Source organism: Telopea speciosissima, chromosome 4 (genome assembly GCF_018873765.1).
Source record: "Telopea speciosissima isolate NSW1024214 ecotype Mountain lineage chromosome 4, Tspe_v1, whole genome shotgun sequence".
Taxonomy (NCBI): domain Eukaryota; kingdom Viridiplantae; phylum Streptophyta; class Magnoliopsida; order Proteales; family Proteaceae; genus Telopea; species Telopea speciosissima.
Genome location: NC_057919.1, coordinates 54,601,302 through 54,615,461, shown reverse-complemented (window position 1 = coordinate 54,615,461; position 14,160 = coordinate 54,601,302). Strand labels below are relative to the sequence as shown.

The window sequence follows — 14,160 nt, the reverse complement described above, 5'->3', positions numbered from 1 at the left end:
CTACACCTGCTCACATGTGACCAAGGGTAGGATGGGAATAATTCTCACTGAAGCAACCAAGGACAAAGGAGGAATTTCATATTCAAATTAGAAGTTTAGTGGGCTGCAAGCAAGGATCGGCCAAGATGGGATTTGCGCAAGAAAGAAAGGAGAAAGAGTAGGAGAGATAGGGAAAAAAAAAAAATTCCATCCCACTCACGTTTCTATCCACTTCTCTCCTATTTTTTTTCTCTCTCTTCCATCTCAATTCCCACTCACGGCCTCTCTCTCCCTCTTTCCTAATCTATCTCTCACAATTGCATCCCACTCACGGCTCTCACCACCTCTCTCCTATTTTTTCTCTCTTCCATCTCAATTCCCACTCATGGTCTCTCATCTCACACACACCCATCTCTCTCACGTTCCTCTCTTAAATCCTATTCCCTCCACTAAATTCTTTTCTTTTCTCTTATGCCACCTCACCTTCCCACCTCTAATCCCTAACTAACTCGCATATCCCTAACTCCCTTCTACGTGCCTAACCTCTCCCATATCTTTATTTTTTTATTCTTTTCTATTTTATCTCCTCCTCATTTTCTTCCCTCTCTCCTAAAATCTCTCCCCCTCTTTAATTCTACTTCCCTCCATCGAATATCCCCCTTCTCTGATTAGATTTTCCCATTCTCTCTATCTCTTTTCTCTTATCTTTTATCTTATTTTTTTTTATTTTTTTTATTTTATTTCTCCCACCTAACCACCCTCCACGGTTTTAGAAGTAGAAGAGCTCCCAAAACCGTGGGCTCTCTCCTCTCCTCTTCTCCTTCTTCTCCTATATATACCCCTAGGGTTGGGGCTTGTAACTTGTGCAATTTATTAATGAAATTTCTTCTTTTCTCCTTCTAATTTTTGGCTTTTTAAGTTTTAGTTTGATTTTATGATTTCAATTCCATGGTTGTAATATTTTTTATTCATGCTTTAATTTTATATCTTCACTATGGTTGTAAAAATTTAGTTCTAATTTAGTTTTAAAGCTTTCTAGTCTAGGCTTCTAATTCTAGTGAGAAGAATTAGAGACTTGGAAGAGGAAGCCATGCAAGGATTGTTCAAGTGTTCAAGCTTCTTCAACTATATTCATGCAAAGCCTAATTAGTTCATGCACTTTCAACTTTGGTAGAAGGGAGTATCAATTTCTTATTTTTATGTTCTTCTTCTTCTTAATCTCTTAATTCTTCTAGTTTCTAATTTCTTCTTCTTATTCTCTACCTCTTTCTTCTTCTATTAGTTTTATTTTATTAGTATTATCATCTCCATTAATCCCTCCATTCTGTTAGGAATTTTCATGCTCCATTATTTTTATATTCATTCTCATTCTCTATCTCTCTAATTCAATCATGCTTTTAGGACTTTATTTTTTTTAGTTACTATTATCATCATGCATTATTGTCCACTTTGTTTTCTTATTTTTAAGTAATTCGGAGTGCTTTATTTTATTCCTTTTCTTCTTTATTTTTCTATAAAAAAAAAAAGAGAGAAAACCTCATCTTTGTTTCTCTTCTGTTGCAAGGAATGTGCACTCAATCTAAAGTTTTTTATATGCCCAAACCCGACCACTTTTGGTGTCCCTCATAGGATTAAGTTACCTATGATGCTGCATCTTGAATTGGTTGGGTGGAATGGCATGTGACTTATCTTTGGAGGTGACCACTCTTGATAATAGGAAAGCGACATCGTGAGTGCTTTTGGAGACAAAAACATATAGTAGTCCTCCACCCTACATTAGAATCTACTTGGAGTCGCACGTAGGTGGCTTTTGAAGACTATACAGGTTCCCTTGCTGTCAATCTATATGGCAACCTTACAGCTTTGGAACCATTGTTTCAATCGTTGAAGGCAATGCACCAACTGCCTATTAATTCCCTCGTGTTTCTTGTGATTTTCCTTTCTTTTGTTTGAAAGAAAAAAAAAAAAGAAGAAGAAAATTTTTTTTTTTTTAGGGAGACCTCAATTTTGGATAGGTGGTTAGGAATAATGGGAGATACACTTCCACCTATGACTTTGGGGGAAAGGTGGAACCATGCTAAGGCACATATGACTTTGGGGGAAAGGTTTAAACAGGCTAGGGCAGCCAAAAGTAGTGAGTTAGAGAACAACTTTGCACTACCCCAGTATAATTTTGTTCCCCAACCCAACTATGGGTTTTCAGGAAATTTTGATTGATCACATCCCCAGACTATCCATGTTACGACCCACAAAAAACACGAAATCAGGTACAGAGTGCTCAAAACACGATTCAAACCGTTCAGAATGTAGAGCATGAAGTTACGAATTTGCTGTCCAAATTTCAGCTCAATCGGAGCACAAACGACCTCAGATCGCCGGTTTGGTCGTAACTATGCAGAATCCTTCTTACCTATGAAAATTCTGTTTTCTCTCTATTTCCTTGGTGTCGAGCCACTGCTTCTTTTTCCTCTTTTTGGTTTTGATTAAAGAGTCTAGGGGAAAGGGGAGCAACCATGGTAATTTACCAAGTTGCCCCCACAACTTAAAACAACTTCCTAAATGACTAGACAGGCCCGTAGGCCCAACAAATTATACCAAAAAGTAGGATGTATGTTCTTGTCAAGCTACAGTTACTCTTTCAAGAACTCGGCCTCATTCTCTAGTGACCTCTAATCATGTGGTGCAACAATATTGGTGCAACATATCTATCTGTAAATCCCGTCTTCCATGCTTGTACCAAGTATGTTGAAATTGACTTTTATTTTGTGCGAGATAAGATTGTCAACCATTAGTAATCTGTTCAATTCATCTCCACAAGGGATCAACTTTCCAACATAATTACAAAAGGGCTACCCACTGGACATTTTGAGTTCTTATGCAAGAAGTTGAAGATCCACGCTCTGTCCTTCAAAAAAATCTGCAATGCCAAGCCTCATGCTTCTTTGCTTGTTTGAGTAGTGAAACAAAACCATCAGCGTGGTTAATGCCACCGGGGATATCCGTTCTTTTTATTTTTTAAGTAGGTGAGCTCTTTACTATGAATTGAACTCCACATCTCTCTCAACACAGAATCCCAAGTCCTAAGAAACAGACTCCATGCATTCAAATTAGAACCAGACCAAAGCCACCATGGAGCAGCAGCAGCAATATGAGGATGAGGAAGCTTATTTATATGCAATGCAATTGGCAAGCACTTCAGTCCTTCCCATGGTTTTGAGATGGGTTGTCGAGCTCAAAATTCTCGAGATCATCACTAAAGCTGGTCCAGGAGCAGAAGTCTCACCTTCTGAGATTGCTTCTCATCTTGCCACACAAAACCCAGATGCCCCCGTTATGATTGATCGTGCCCTTCGACTCCTATCCAGTTATTCTGTTGTCACTTGTTCATTGAAGAGACATGAGGATGGCTGGATTGGGAGGCTCTATGGGCAGACCCCGATCTGCAAGCTATTCCTTAAAAACGAAGAGATGGGATCGTTGGATATGTTGCTGCTTATGCATCAAGACAAGGTCCTCATCCAGGGCTAGTAAATATGAATCCCCGTTAGTTTAGCTATGTTTATGCTTGCTGTTTAATTTGATTCTTTCTTTTATATTTCTGCTCATTCCCTGGGATTATATTAAAAGGAAACAACATGGAGTAGGGTTTTAACTCGATGTTGATTTCCACATAGCGAAAGGATCCAGTTGCTCTACGCATCCGCACGAATTCTGACAACGTAACCTTCGCAACTCACGAACTCTTTTTCTCCAATGGAGATCTCACACTTCAAGTCTAAGGGAATGTGATGGAATCCCTATCGATACACACACTCAAAGGCGTGATCAGACCAAGAGAGAGAGAGCAACGAGCGCCAAAGAGTGAGGGAGGGAGAATGTGAGACGGGGAAAGAGAGAGGTTGCGGCAATCTCTTCTTGTGTGTAGCCTTCCTCTTACTCGTTATATATAAGTGGAGGGACCACCATGTGGCCCCACTCCTCTAACCCTAGTGAGTCTATGGGTGCCACGGCTGCCCCAAGTAGGCACCCATGGGACCAGACCCATATTGTTTAACATCTCCCACTCGCCCACACAGGACACATCATCTCAATCATCCAATCAAATCTCTACTCTGTGGTGTATCTCCTCATACAAGAAATGAAGCGTGCGACCTAACAAGAAAGAACAAAGGTAGGAGTACTATATCAAACTTCCACTAACCAACATAGCACATCACTTATAAACTATCTAGGATACCCTAAACAATCCAATTACATTGGATCCAGTGCTCTCAATCCCTCATGATAAGTAGTGCTGACCCCAAAACATGTATTGTGCTCATGACTAAGTCAACACAGAAATACGACAAGTCACCCGGGCAATGAGCCACACAACAAAGGTGTAATTCCAAATAGTTTTCCCTATGCCCCACATGTCAATCCGACTATTTCCAGCAGCTTTCCCAATCGTGTCTCATTGGACCACATCATCCATGATCCTAAGGAACACCTCAAAGTAGCATCATTGGTTGTCCTCTTCATGCCATGGTCTCAGGTAGAGGCTATCCATAGGATCAACTCAGTTTGATCCATGTAGCTCACACAGTAACCAAGTAGAGATCCATTTAGTCACTCTCACAAACGGTCCTAACAAAGCACATACAATATGAAATATATGCTATGGTGCTTCTCCTACTGAGATGGGCATGTCACTCATAGAATATAAAAGAACACCGTGCGAATCTAGGTCCAGTCACACTATCAAGCGTCTGACCTGAGTCTTTCAGTCCAATCACCTCCATGACGCCCCCCTAAAGTCTCACACTCAGCTCTAAGTAGGCTACACTGAGATATGGATTCTTTGTGTTCGACCATAGAAAAAGTCTCATCTTAGCTCTAACTAAGGTGTCACTTAATTTAAAAACTGTCTGTTCATCTCGCTCGCTATATTTCTTTTATCTCAATCGTCCATAAACAAGTAGGTGAAGGGATGTGACCCATGAGCAGGCCTCATAATCCTCATTAAATTGTATCACAAGGTAGGATGTTCTTGTCAAGGGAGTATATATAAACAAATTGTATATAAAACAGAAAGATCTCTTAAGCTGTCACGATAATTTACCAAAAAATAATCTCCCAAAAGGGAATCTGTGAATATCATGTACGCCTCATCATCCTCGTCATCAACGTGGTTAATTAATGCCACTGGGGATCAATTCTTTTTTGTTTTTTAGGTAGGTGAGCTCTTTATTATGAATTGAACTCCACATCTCTCTTAACACAGAATCCCAAGTCCTAAGAAACAGACCCCATGCATTCAAACTAGAACCAGACCAAAGCCACCATGGAACAGCACCAGCAGCACCAGCAGCAATATGAGGATGAGGAAGCTTGTTTATATGCAATGCAATTGGCAAGCTCTTCAGTCCTTCCCATGGTTTTGAGATGGGTTGTCAAGCTCGGAATTCTCGAGATCATCACTAAAGCTGGTCCAGGAGCAGAAGTCTCACCTTCTGAGATTGCTTCTCAGCTTGCCACACAAAACCCAGATGCCCCCGTTATGATTGATCGTGCCCTTCGACTCTTAGCCAGTTATTCAGTTCTCACTTGTTCACTGAAGAGACATGAGGATGGCCGGATTGAGAAGCTCTATGGGCAGACCCCGATCTGCAAGCTATTCCTTAAAAATGAAGAGATGGGATCGTTGGATATGTTGATGCTTATGCATCAAGACAAGGTCTGTTAGGGTTTAGGGTTTAAGCACAAAGTTGCTTAAAGCATTACACCCTGAGTATCTAGTTTGGAATACCCAGACTGCTGCCTCCAGCTAGTATATATAGGAAAACTAGGGTTTAGGTCAGATGGGCTAATTACTAGATTGCCCCTCACAGCCTGGGCATTAATACAAGTAGGATTATATGAGAACATATAAAGGGATATTACATAAATACCCTTACAATCTCCTCCTATGTTCTACATATATCCATTACACATGTATAGGAACCATTGTTCAATCAGTAATTGAATCAATATAAATTGAATATCAATAATCCAATAAATCAAATAAGAAATAAGTAGACTTCAAGAAATAAAACTAGGGTTTTAGTTCAAAATTAAACCCAACAATAAATCCGAAGTTCCACATGCAAGTGGCTAAACCAAAAGAAATAATCAAAAGAAAAAGTCCTTGCAATCCATGTGACTTTACTCATCAAGTAAGTCATCCTCATCGAGATCCAGATTCAACCGTTCTCCTCCATCTTCGCCATTCTCTGTAATTTGTCAAATATGAATTTCATAAGATATTATGAATTCAATCATTTGCACAATAGTATCTAGTTCAACAATAAGAACTTAGTACATTTCATATATGGCTGAAGGTAAATCAAAAAACAATAAGCATCATCATCAAGTTTCTTTACAAGAACTCGATCCTATATAGTCTCTATCATAAGGACCATACCATGTTTCCATTTGGAATACTGTATTCGTTATATTAGTCATAGATTTATGTTGTATCATCAAATTTGGAATGGTACACCATACTATGAAAGACATGTCATCAAATTTGGAATGACATAAAGACTAGCACAATATCATTGAAACATATCAGACATTTTCCATATTCCTTTGTGGAATAACAAAGTAAGGAGACTTCACATGAAAATTTGCTACCCCATCAAGTTTGGAATGGTTTCACAAACCCCCATACTTAGTAACCTAACTAAGTTATCTGAAACATGTAAACTGTCCCGAATGCTTACCAAGGCTAGATGAGATTCGAATAATTCAAAATAATATCGGGTTAGGTTAAGACCTGACTAAATGGTCTTTAACCCCATCTCCCCTGTAGTTTTGAATGTTCGATCTTTGTTCAATCCCTTTGTAAGGGCATCTGCCGTATTATCCTTCGATCTCACATCAATCAAAGTGATAATCCCTTGTTCTGTTCTATAATTCAGCATGGCCTGTTTCAGCCTGATGTGTCTCCTCTTACCATTAAAGAGTGAGTTATTCACAATCGTCTTTGTTGCTTGATTATCACAGAATATAGATATAGAGTTTAACTTAAAACTCCTCAATGGAATATCCATAATCAGATCCTTTATCCACTCTGCTTCATCTCCCGCAGAAGCTAGAGCATAAAGTTCCGATTCCATAGATGACAGAGCAATACTAGTCTGTCTTTTGGATTTCCATGCTATAGCTGCTCCTCCTAGTGTAAATACATAACCACGGTGGATCTGTTGTCTCCCAAATCTGAGCACCAAGATGCATCAGAATATCCTTCCAAAGTTGGAGGATGTCCATTATAACATAAAGCATAACCTTGAGTACCCTTAAGGTATCTCATCAGCCTCGATAGGGCATCCCAATGCTCTTTCAGGATTACTAGTGAAACGACTCAAAGCATGCCTACCGTAAAGGCTATGTCTGGCCTAGTGCAACTCATTGCATACATGAGACTACCAATCGTTTAGAATAATCTAACTGATTCACGGTGTCACTGTGTTAGGTTTCAACCGTTTGTTGTAGTCATAGGGTGTCTCAATCGGTTTACAATCACCGTATCTCCAACTAGAAAGTAGCTTCTCAATGTAATGAGTCCGATTAAGGGTGATCCCTTGCTCACTGAAGCTTACTCTCATTCCAAGAATGGTGTCTATCACACCAAGATCTTTCATGTTGAATTCTTTAGACAAGGTTTCTTTAATGTCACTCACTACAGAGAGATCGAACCTAGAATCAACATGTCGTCTACATACAAGCAAATAATCGCGACCTTGTTTGACTCAGGACAAAAAATAAAGGCATTTATCCGAGTTCTTGGTTTGAAAACCAAAGCTCTTTCTTGTCTTGTCAAACTTCTCATGCCACAATTTAGGTGCTTGTTTAAGACCATAGAGAGATTTGTTTAATTTACAAACTCTTTTTTCAGAACCTTCCATGACAAACCCTTCAGGTTGGTTCATGTAGATTTCTTCTGTTAGGTCTCCATTAAGGAAAGCCATTTTTACATCCATTTGATGCACAACATAGTGCTCAATAGATGCTATGGCAAGAAGAATCCTTATTGTTGCCAAATGGCGACGGAGAGTAGATGTCAAAATAATCTATCCCTCTCACCTGTTTATAGCCCTTAGCTACTAATCGTGCTTTATACCTGGCTATAGACCCATCCAGATTAAGTTTCTTCTTCAGTACCCACTTACACCCTATTGTCTTGGCCCCTTTAGGCAGATCAACAAGGTGCCAGGTCTCATTCTGCATTAAAGAGCTCATTTCCTCATCAATGGCTTCTTTTCATAATAGGGAGTCCCTAGATCTCATCGCTTCCTTATAGGTGGATGGATCAGCCTCTAAATGGTAGGTCACAAAATCCTCACCAAAATTCTTGGGTACTCGATCTCTAGTAGATACTCTTCTAGATTCTGATTCAAGGAGCATTGTGGGAGTAGTGTCAGAAACAATTGGTTCAGATTCCAAAGGTGATTCTGTAACCACTTCAGTCAAACCAGGCAAGGTCAGGCCTTTATCTCTAAGGAATTTATCCTCAAAGAATATAGCATCCCTAGATTCTATCACCACATTGGTTGATAGATCCAAAAACCGGTCTGCAGCACTGTCTTCTGCACAACCAAGATATACACAAGTGTTTGTTCTAGTTCCCACCTTAGGTCTCCTAGGGTCTTGTATCCTAACATAAGCTACACAGCCCTAAACCTTAAGAGTGTCATATCTACGAGGATGATTATGCCATAGTTCATAAGGTGTAGAAGTCGGTTTTGAATGTGGTAGTCTATTTAGAATGTGATTTGCGATCAACACGCTTCTCCCCAATAGCAAGAGGGCATACCAATTGTCAATAACATGGAGTTTAACATCTCTCGTTAACGTCCTGTTCTTTCTTTCATATGCCATTTGATTGAGGTGAGTAAGGAGCGGAGTTTCAAGGATTATGCTCGAGAGGCACGAATTCTTTGAACTCACAATTTGTATTCTCCTCCCCTATCACTTCTAAATCTTTTAATTTTCAAGTTCAACTGATTTTCTACCCTATTCTTGAAAATTTTAAATTTTTCAAAAGCTTCATCTTTAGATTTTAACAGGTATAAATGACAATATCTAGAAAAATCGTCTATAAATGTTATCAAATACTTCCGACCTCCTCTAGTTGTGTAGCTTTTAAAGTCACAAATGTCGGAATGTATAAGTTCAAGAAGTTGAGTGCTCCTAGAAACCGGTCTGACGGTTTTCTAGTTATTTTAGTTTGAGCACACACTTCACATCTGTTAAATCTAATTGAAGTGTCTAATGGTAAATTATGAGTTTTAGCTAGTTTGAGCATTTTCCTATAGTTCACATGTCCTAACCTACAATGTAGTATTTTGGGATCAAGTAAATTATGGTTAACCTGGTTTATTGTCTCATTAGCTAAACTCAACCTAAACATACCATTCAAATTATAAGCACATCCAAAATAAAAGGAGTTAACGACAATGTTACTCTACCACTACTAAAAGTAATAGACATGCCAAAGATCAAGCAAAATTCCAATGGAAATTAAATTCTTTTCAAAACCAGGAAAGATTTTAACATTTTTCAAAGTTAATATTTTACCTGATGAGAGAACCAGGTTCGTTGTCCCTTGTTGAGCCACTTCCACGACGTCTCCATTTGCAACAATGACAGTCTCTGCTACTTAAACAACATCGGTGAGCGGGTCCTTGCTATTGCAAACATGACAAGTCGCTCCGAGTCTAACCACCAATCAAGATGTCTTGGCCAACCCCTTACCCTTGCCAATCATGGCAACAAAGTTAGTAGGCTCAGTCTTGTCCACTAGCATGTGAACTTCCTTCTGTGGTATGTCGGTGTTCCCTTTCTTAGGACCCCTACACTCAGATGCATAGTGACCCCACTTTCCACAATTGCGGCACTTGCCCCTCTTTTTAAAACTAGGCTTTTTGGCCTCCAACTGTTGGGGTTCTTTCTTAGGTGGCTTGGACTGCCTAGGATATTTCTTGGGTTGTGAAACCAAATTGGCAGATGCCTGTTGTTGTTTCACCATCTCCAAGTTATTCCTGGCTCTGTTCTCATCTTCGATTCTAATGAACCGTTTGAGATCATCCAGCCCCACTTGTGTTTTCTTTCTGTGCATCTCAGTTTTAAAGGAATGCCAGGTAGAGGGTAACTTAAAGATAATTGCACCCACTAAGAATGCATCAACAACGGGGATGTTTTCTTGGTTCAATTTTGTTCTCAAGTTCTCAAAGTCTGTTACTTGTGGAAGTATCTCCTTATCTTCTTGAAACTTGAAGTCCATAAACTTGTCAACCAAATGAGTTTTTGATAGGTCCTCCTCCTTTTTGAATTGGGCTTCTAGGTTTTCCCAAATCTCTTTTGCGCTCATATTTACTATAGGTCTCTGCCACCTATTCGACAAGCGATTCAATAGGTAGTCTTTGCAAAAGTCTTCGTCACTTATCCATTGGGCTTCAGTTAGGTCCATACAATCAGAAAATTTATTTACTACAGTGTAGAAAATATTGAGGTACTTCAGTCCAAACTGAGTCCTCCTTTTCCAAGAACTGAACTCAGAGCCACTAAAGCTTTCCAATTTGATCATCTCAATTGGAACAGCGTGTTTCTCCATATTAAGTGATTTGTCTATATGCCCAAACAAAAGATCAAATAAAAAAATAAATGCTCAAGGAACAGTCACACTGAGATGGAGAACCCTGGATTTAGATGAAGGAGGAAAAGATCGCGACAGGCGTGTATCGACACTTGTAATGTACACGCTAATGCAGGTGCTAGCGCGATGTTGGCTGCTCGTAGATAATGGCGAACCCAAAAAGATTTGATAAATTAAATCAAAAGTGTCCCTTTTTTTTTTTCAATGAAGGACAGTCAATTCAATGCCTTGAAAACGACTTTGAGTAAAGAGCTTGCGCCAAGTGCCAACGATCAAATCAATGCTGATTTTTTTTTTTTTTAATAAGGCACCAATACCATAAAGCTTCTTTAGCTTTTGTCAAAAAGTTTCGACAAAACGAAACGAAGACTACGAAAGCTTCAGCGTTTGTTTTCCTTTTTTTTTTTTTTTTTTTTTTTTAATTAAAAACAAACTTTCAACTCCTTTTGTCTCATTCACCTTCAATCAATCAAATCAAACTACTATTCTTTTGAATGATAAATCAAAAATTAATGCAATCAAGGCCAAAGTCAATTACACATATGGGCCCAGCATCGTGACGATCTAAGAAATCCTGTAGGTGAATGAAGACATCGAAGCTGAAGCCGACCTCAGAATTCTACAAAACCCACGATCAACAAAGCCGATTAACAAAGCCGATCTCTCAATTGAGGAGAAAAATTCTGCAAAAACCCACGATCAAACAGAGCCGATCTCTCAAAAATAAATTGTGAATTCAAAAATTCAAAGCCGATCTTGATCGCAGAGAAACAAAAATTCTAATGCTTTAAGATTGTTAGGGTTAGGGTTTTAAGCACAAGGTTGCTTAAAGCATTACACCCTGAGTATCTAGTTTGGAATACCCAGACTGCTGCCTCCAGCTAGTATATATAGGAAAACTAGGGTTTAGGTCAGATGGGCTAATTACTAGATTGCCCCTCACAGCCTGGGCATTAATACAAGTAGGATTATATGAGAACATATAAAGGGATATTACATAAATACCCTTACAAGGTTGTCATGCAGGGCTGGTAATTATGAATCCCCCTTAGTTTAGCTATGTTTATGCTTGTTGTTTAATTTGATTCTTTTTTTCTATTTCTGCTCATGCCATGGGCTCCGAGAAAAGGGCAAAAAGGTACATTAAGCCCTATTCCGTATCTCACAAAATATTTTCATTGGAAAAGTTCCAATCCTTGTTGATTTTCTTCCCTCCAGATTGTAGGGTATATAATAAACTAGGTAGTACATGAAGCAAACAAAAGAAAAAAAAAATAGTTAGTACTAAAAAACAGTATACAAAATAAGTAGATAATTCAATAAAGGTTCCTGTCTGGTAGCAGAGACTACGCGGGTAGGCAAGAGCCAATGAGCGCCCCCATCGATTCAATGAATAGGGGTAGAGAGGTCATTTCATTTTAATATAGACTTTTTTTCTCGGTTGATTTGACTCAGGGTTCTCTGTTGATGACATTACCCAAGGTGGATCCTTTAGCCAAATTGTTTTGTCTTACGCTCTGGCCGATGGCCATGCTGAAGGTAGGGTATAAGTCAATTTGTATTTTTCTTTCGTTCTAAGAATGCCAATATATATATTATTTTTTTTCTGTTTTTTAGTCAAACAGAGAGGGATAGAGAGAGATGCTAGCGTAGACTACGCCCTAGACAAGAAACATTTTTCCTTCAATATATACTTTTAGGGAAGTAGGTTCCTGTCTGGGAATGTGCCTATGCCAACACTCCCATGTGTCTATCTCTCTCCTCTTAAAACAAAGGGGCAGAGTTATCTTTTCATATGGGAAAGGAGAGAGATAGACTCATGGGAGTGCTGGCGTAGGCCACACTCTCGAATAGAGTTCTTTTTCCCACACTTTTATGTTGACCGTGATTCTGGTCACCGTGACCAAGGTCATAATGAATTTTATCAAATCATAAAATTTGGCTTAACAAGGTCTAATTCATGGAGCCTTTAGTTATCACAAGGTAGCCAATAATTTTGCTGAAGATATTAGAATATTAGATAAATTCCTTGTACGTATTCAACTATTCTTGTTTTTGTTGTAGGTTCCATATGAAAGAGGCCATTCTTGAAGGTGAATTCCATTTAACAAGGCATTTGGAATGACAGCATTTGAGTATCAAGGTGTGGACCCTAGATTTAACGTGCTTTTCAATGAGGCAATGAAAGGCCAAACTACCATAACTATGAACAAACTTCTTCAAACATACAAAGGGTTTGAAGGCCTAAATTCAGTGGTCGATGTTGGTGGTGGATTTGCAGTTGCCCTTAAAATGATCACTTCCAAGTACCCATCAATCAAGGGTATTAACTTTGATTTGCCTTACGTTGTTTCAGAAGCACCATCCCATCCCGGTAATATTTTTTTTTTTTTTGGCTGCATTATTTGATTTTCAGTCAATGGATTTAGATGTATAACTTCAGATTTACTTAATCATTTTGATGAACAGGTGTGGAGCATGTTGGAGGTACCATGTTTGAAAGTGTTCCCAAAGGGGATGCTATTTTTATGAAAGTGAGTTTCAGATTTGTCTTTGGATCTTTCATCAAAAGCAGCAAATAGGTTATGTTTTCTGACATATTCATTTATGTGTTTGTTTATACATGAACGCACTTTCAGTTGATATTGCATGACTGGAGTGATGCACATTGCTTGACAATTTTGAAGAACTGCTATGAAGCATTACCAGAAGGTGGAAAGGTGATCATCGTTGATGTTGTTCTTTCAGAAGCTGTCGAAACTAACCGTATAGCTCGAGCTGGATATCAAATTGACAATTTAATGATGATGATAAATCCTGGAGGAAAAGAAAGAACTGAGAAAGATTTTGAAGACCTTGCCAAGGGAGCTGGGTTTCGTAGTTGTCAAGTGATTTGCCCTGTAATTAACCTTTGTGTCATCGAATATGTAAAATAAGACATGCAAGTTTTACTTTGACTAGAATAAGATGTTAGATATGGTATATCAAATCCAAATAAATGATATATTTTAATTAATTTGCATTTACTTTTATGGGTGATTGTCTATCCAGAGGTATGATCTCAAAGTGTTCGCGACTAGGGACGGAATTGGGCTCTCCGTTTATATGGTCGATGCATTGTGTGTTTTTTGGGTTGAGATTTCAAACACAGATGCGGGTACACTTTAGTTGTGTATTGGACTCGATCATTTGAGAACCCAACATAGTCTACTATTAGATGTTTAGTGCAAATGGATTTTCGAGATAGTTGTGTAGTCCCCAAATCTGAAAGGTCTTTATCGTTGTAGACTGGCACGGTGTACTTTACTGTATAAAAGGTTGATGCGTACATATGACTGGCTATACATCACTATGTTGGATCCATTGTGTCTGCATGTGGACGAAAGTGACGCTTAATATGGAATCCACTTCCCGTGTAGGGATAATATCTCAAAAGAGAATCTTGAACTTGGTTGGACAAAAATTCCGAGCTCAGTGGTTTGTAAAGTGTTTACAAAAAATTT

At 38.8% G+C, this 14,160-nt stretch overlaps 1 pseudogene; it reads left to right on the top strand.

Moving 5' to 3' along the window:
• The first annotated feature begins 5,302 nt into the window (after positions 1–5,302).
• Positions 5,303–13,618, top strand: LOC122657732 (annotated as a pseudogene).
• The last annotated feature ends 542 nt before the right edge of the window (positions 13,619–14,160 follow it).